Source organism: Poecilia latipinna, unplaced genomic scaffold, assembly GCF_001443285.1.
Source record: "Poecilia latipinna isolate Pla-1442-1.1 unplaced genomic scaffold, P_latipinna-1.0 Scaffold1952, whole genome shotgun sequence".
Classification (NCBI taxonomy): domain Eukaryota; kingdom Metazoa; phylum Chordata; class Actinopteri; order Cyprinodontiformes; family Poeciliidae; genus Poecilia; species Poecilia latipinna.
The window spans coordinates 98,555-104,536 of record NW_015114568.1 but is presented as its reverse complement, the minus strand read 5'-3'; the positions used below and the strand labels follow the sequence as shown (position 1 = coordinate 104,536).

At 37.5% G+C, this 5,982-nt stretch overlaps 1 long non-coding RNA gene across 1 annotated transcript in view; it reads left to right on the top strand.

The window, feature by feature from the left end:
- LOC106935358 (uncharacterized) overlaps positions 1–5,720 on the top strand; it is a 14,175-nt gene extending 8,455 nt beyond the window's left edge. The window contains exon 4 of the long non-coding RNA XR_001421884.1: positions 5,205–5,720. This is a non-coding gene — a long non-coding RNA (uncharacterized LOC106935358). The remainder of the gene's footprint in view (positions 1–5,204) is intronic.
- Positions 5,721–5,982: the final 262 nt, after the last annotated feature.

Below are 5,982 nucleotides of genomic sequence, written 5' to 3'. Positions count from 1 at the left end.
GCTCCCTGTTCCCTGCTCCCTGTTCCCTGCTCCCTGTTCCCTGCTCCCTGTTCCCTGCTCCCCGTTCCCTGTTCCCCGTTCCCTGTTCCCTGCTCCCCACTCTGAAGCTGATTTAGCTTTAATTCTCTGTGGAAACGTACTTCCACCTCCCGACTCCTCCTCCTCCCCTCTGTGATAAAGAACTGCCTGTCCTGGCCTTGTGAATCTGTTCAGAGTGTGTGAATGATAGACTAACCCTTTTTAGAATGATAGACTCCCAGGGGTCACACTGCAGCCCAGGGGGTCCATTGTTGCTGCCCCTCTGCAGCCCCTCTCAGCTGCACTTGACGGCGCTTTGCTGCGATGTGTGTTTGCTCTCAGGTAGAAGAAGCAGCCGATCGCTCGTTGCCCTCCACTTCGCCTCACTGCTTCTTTTATAGCGGCTCAAATCGGGCCTCAAAGAGGCTGGATACTCAAACCCAACGGCAACAAACTCCCACTAGACGTGGGACGAGAGCAGAAATATCTGCAAATTCAAGCAGAAACTTTACAGCTTGAAACAAAAGGAGAAAAAACCTCAAAGTATCTGTAGAGAGACCATTCTTAGATCAAGAAAAAAAACTAAACTAGAAAAATTTTAAATAAAAAAAAACTGAGAAATCTAAATGCATTTACAAAATGCATTTACAAAATAAGTAAAAAAAAACAAAAAAACAAAAAGCTTAAGAATATATAAATGTTTCATAAAATGCAGATAAACATGTTGCTAAAAAGAAAAAATAAAACCTCGAGCACTTTTCGCAAATAAACAGCAACAGAAATGCAAAAAAGCACAATTTTATCACGTAAAACACATTAAAAGTAACATTTGAAAACAAAAATAAGTAAAAAAAAAAAGACAGAAAACCTCAATATTTGACAAGAATTACCCAAAAAGCACAATATAAAACCGAGTCATGCAGATCAAATAAAATCAAGAGACAATATTTAGAAAAATATATTTTAGAAGAGAAATAAAAAATAATGTGAAAAATACTATAAAACAGATAATTAGATTAAAGATAATTTAAAAACGGTTAGAAAATAAAAAAAGATAAAATATTGTTGAAAATTGAAACCATAAAATGAGGAACGGAAAACAACAATAAATGAAATGGAAAAATATTTTTGCTTCGTTCTTTTAGAAATTAATACCTAAATAACAATAAACAAAAGAAAAACATGAATAAAACATTTTAATGCAACCAAAAAACAAACAAACCCAACAGCAGTGATTAGCTGTCATTTTATTTAACACTTTGGCTGTAATATTTAATTTCTATTGTCCAGCTGCTGAATGTTATTCTCTGTATTCATTAATGACGTTTCCTCTTGTTTTCTGCCTTATGAGGCAAAAATGAAAACAAATCCAATCTGAACTGGTTCATATCATCGTTTACCTTTTTTTTTGTCAATATTAGAGCCAATCAAACAAATTACAATATAAATTCTTATTTTACATATACTCTTATTGATACACTTAATATAATACTGAGAAAATGGTGCATAAAAAGGAAATACAGTTTCAGCATCTTTTTTTTGTTGCTTTTACTCTCTTAAATCACCACTTTATTTTACTTTGTCATAGGTTTTCTGTCTTTTTTTGTTAAATCTTTTTAATCTATATCAGTTATTTTCTTCCTAACAGTCCTGCACAGACACAATGTAAAATAAAACCTGTTTTTTAGAACCATTTTCCTGTGAAGCCAATCTAATTTTCTAAAGAAGGAGCACATTAAGTTCCTGCAACAGTTTGAAAAGGCCGACCGCTCTCAGCCACAGCCCTTTAACCAGGAGTTAATTATCCTTTTTATTCTCCGTGAATGAGTTAATTGATTAATGAGAACTGTTAATGGATTTATCTGTAAACAGCCTCTCTGTTTTCCAGCTCTGCGCTGCGACTCGGAGACGAGAGGCTCGTTCAGATCCTTCTGTTCGCTTTAATTAAAAACTCAAGAATCGGCCTCTCAGAGGGATCGGCCTCCGCAGCTCCTCTGTGCTCCGGGTCTCCCACAATAACACCCATTAAATACAACGAGGAAGAAAGACGGCGCTGTAATTTAAATCCCCTCCTCCTCTGCCTCTTTACATCATCGGGTTTGAGCTGCGAGCGGGACGCAGACGCCGATGGAGGAGAAAGAGGCGGATGAATGTGGAGCTTCAAAGCACGGCGGCTCTTCAGGGGAATAATCAGCCGGCTCAGGGCGGCTTAGCGCGGCTAACAACGCTTTCTACAAAAAACCTTCATCAAACCTTCATCAAACCAGAGGCGAGAGCAGAAAACAGAGATGGAGATGTGGGTTTGAATCCTCCGCCTTCATTCAGCTTTGAAAGAAGCGGCTTCACCATCTGAAGTTTATGTTCAATTTACCACAGAATGGCACAAATTGAAATTATGAAGATATTATATATTCGCTTAATGGAAACACAGCAAAAAAAAACTAATGTTCTAAGATTAAAAAATGTTTTTTCAGCCATATGGAAACAATTTTCCGTATCATAGGAGTCGCATGATCAACAGCTGGATGTTACTACTGGTGAAAACGACAAAGAAAACAGGAAGTGGTAGTGGAATGGGTTTTGATTTTTTGGGGGTGCAATGTGTAGTTGTGTATAATTCCAACATGTTGAATCCATTGCTTTTCTATAAAATGGCCAACTACAATTTTTCCAAAATGCTGCATAAGCCTCAATAAGACGCTTGTTCAGATTGATCATGTGACTTTTTATTCAAAGTATTAGTTGGCTTCTTCCCTGATTGGCTGATAGATAATTAGCCTTAGTGCCTGAATTAGCGGCTGAATTATGAATATAATCTCATCTAACTGTTTACATCCTTCGTCACTGGTTTTTAATGACTTATAGTGTGAACAAGCTCATTGAAGTGTGATTTTAATAAAATGTCTTATTTAATGGGAACACCACAGTTGTGAAAATGTTTTTTATTAACGTTATCAGAGATTTGTGCATATTTGTAATTGAAAAACACAATTTTGCAATTGTGTTGTTTAAATAGACGCATTTAAAGTCACACATGAATAAGTTTGTTCACATTAGAAGTAATGAAAAACATGAACTTCATACCCCTTCCTGTCATGTTCTTCGTCTTTTCTGCCAGTAGTAACATCCGGGTGTTGATCACGTGACTCGTGTGATGTTTCCATTGCAGTTTTGCAAAATACACAAACTTTGATTCAGCCATAAAACCACCTAATCTTAGCACAATACTTTTTAGCTAAAAACGCTAAATAAATACTGCCGTTAGAGGGGCTGTATTATGCATTTTGAAAGCATAAAGTGCCATTTTATAGCACAAGCGAGTAACTGCTACCTTCTGTTGTTATAAAAATGTATATGACTTAAAAGAAATTTGACTTCATAACTCAACACCTTGAATTTGGGCCTCTGTTTCTTTAAGAAGCTCCTGCTCTCTCTGAAGCTCCGCCTTCATGAAGACATCACAACCTGGCTCCTCTGTTAACCCTTCAACAGCATTTTATCAGCATTTCACTGAGAAGTAGCTCCTATAATGAGCTCAGCTGATGTGCAGTTCCCCAGGTGTTTGCTAATTGCTGCTGGCTAGTCTGAAGGAGCTGAGTGGGGCAGGGCTGCTCTGTGGGGTGGAAACATTTTATATTTGTGCCTCTATCATTTTAAAGATATTAATAAAGGGTCATCGAAGGTCAACCAGCCAGTCCACAACAAAAATTGGAGTCAATCAGTTGCGCTTCGTTTGTGCAGCAGAAATTTTCATTTGTGCCGTTTTAATTTGTAATATTTATAAATGAAAATCTGAGCTTAACATAATCTTATTATATTTTCTTTAACTTTTTTTATTACTCCTGAATAAAACAAAATGTATTACTGCCGATAAACTGAAGAGATGAGATGCATCACACCTGTTGTGACATTTTTATTTTACGTTTACCAAACAGTTCATACTTTGAATAAAACGTTACATGATCAGTCTAAACATGAAACTCTAAGTAAAAGACGTTTTCCCAGCACTTCTGTGCTACATGTTGCCTCTGATTCCAGTTTTAGGCTCCTGAGGGGAAAAACTCTGCAGAAAGAACACCAACAGATGGCCATTCTTGAATAACAGCTCAATGTGGCTAATGAAACTTTTAAGATGTCGTTAAACGTTTAACAAAACTCACTTGACATCGCTGAGCTCAGGCTCTCCGGGCAAAATGGAGATAAGGATGTTAAAGACGCTGCTGGTCACGTAGGATTGCTTTCCCTCGTTTTCTGTTGTTTTCATGAGAAAAGCAGCAATTACAAGAACACAAAAAGGACGTGAATGGAGGGAGAAACGGCGCTTAAATAAATTATGTGAGTGATAATCTGAGGAGAAAGCAGCTCCATCGGACATATGGCCGAGTGCTGCAGGATGGAGGGTTTTTCATGGTCTTCACTCTATTACAAGGATTAGAGATGCAGGGAGGCCGACACACACACACACACACACACACACACATCGAGGTGCATTGGTCTTCTATTCCTGTGTGATGGTTAAACCACCAAAAAGAGAGTTTATTCCAGGCCCATAAAACATTTTGTGCATTTTGCTCTAAAGACGAACCTGAAATACGTGACAATGAAAATGTTGAGTCCGATTAATGTTTAGTTCATTTTCATTTATTTAAATAGCACTAATTAAAGTTGCAGCTTGTAACATTTATAAACGAATATTTTGTAAAACAAATTTGTTGAACTATCACTGTGTTTAACATGAGATAATCTGTGGGGAAAAAAAATCAAGCTTCTCTGTGTCTGATACTGTCCGCAGAAATGCACTGCTTCATTTCTGAAACAACCAATCAGAGCCAGCGGGAGGGTCTTAGCGCTGTCAATCATGCTCGTGTTCGCATCCATCCAGATATCTGAGAAACACAAACTTGAATTTGAACAAAACTAAACCTGCAACTAAAATAATTACTGCAAAAGCCAAACATAATCTTAAAGCTTTGCTTTAAAAGTCATTAAGACACATAATACATGTGAAGTATACATTTTATTATAAATGTATACTGTAATATATTCGTTATTGAGTCTCATTATTAATACATGAGGTCCCAATAATTTTGAGGGAATTCAGTGTTTAGTTTATGACAATATCTGATCATTTATTTAGTTTTTTATTAGTTATTTGTAATTTGTTCATTATATTTGTGTTGTAACAGAAACTAGACTTTTTATTTGCATCTGGAACCACTGGACCCAAATCATGGATTTACCTCCTTCTCAGCTGACCTACTGCAGCAGAAATGATAAAACATCTCCGCCTGGCTACTGAAATGTTCTGCATCCTTCAAAATTTTAAAGTCCACGGTGTTGATGCACTCTTGAAGATCTCATCAAGACCCTCCAAAGACTTTTCACACTCCCAAGTGCTTGAAAAAAACACCATCAAACTGTTTTTTGGCAGTAAGTAAAAGGTTTTTTGGTGTCTGGAAAATGAGCAGTTTAAAAACCCTCCGCAATGTAATGTCAAGAATCAGCAGGCACTTCCCCGTTACCTAGCAACCCCAGCAGAGTTCCATCGTTTCCTGGCAACCCAAACAGAGCTCCAGTATGTTTGGTCAGCTGGTTGTACTGCTGTATGTGCTCTACAATGGCTGCTAGAAAAGACAAGTGTTTTGTTGTTGACTTACCATCCAGAAACCACTTGCTGCACTCTTGTTGGTTGCGCAGGAGGCTCCACTTCTGCTTTTCAAAGATATGTGATTGTATCATTGTGCGTCTGTTTGCAGCCATTTTCACATACAAGTGTAAATGTTGAGTTTGAGGGCGTGGCCAGAAGCAGCTTGACAAGACGCTCTAAAACAGCTCAAAGATAGGCAGAACCAAACAGACTAAAATCTGATTATGAAGAATGATTTTGTGCAAAAAATTTTAATAAATATCCTAATCTGTTCAATGAGGCATAATGGGTCACCTTTGATAATGACCCATCATCTG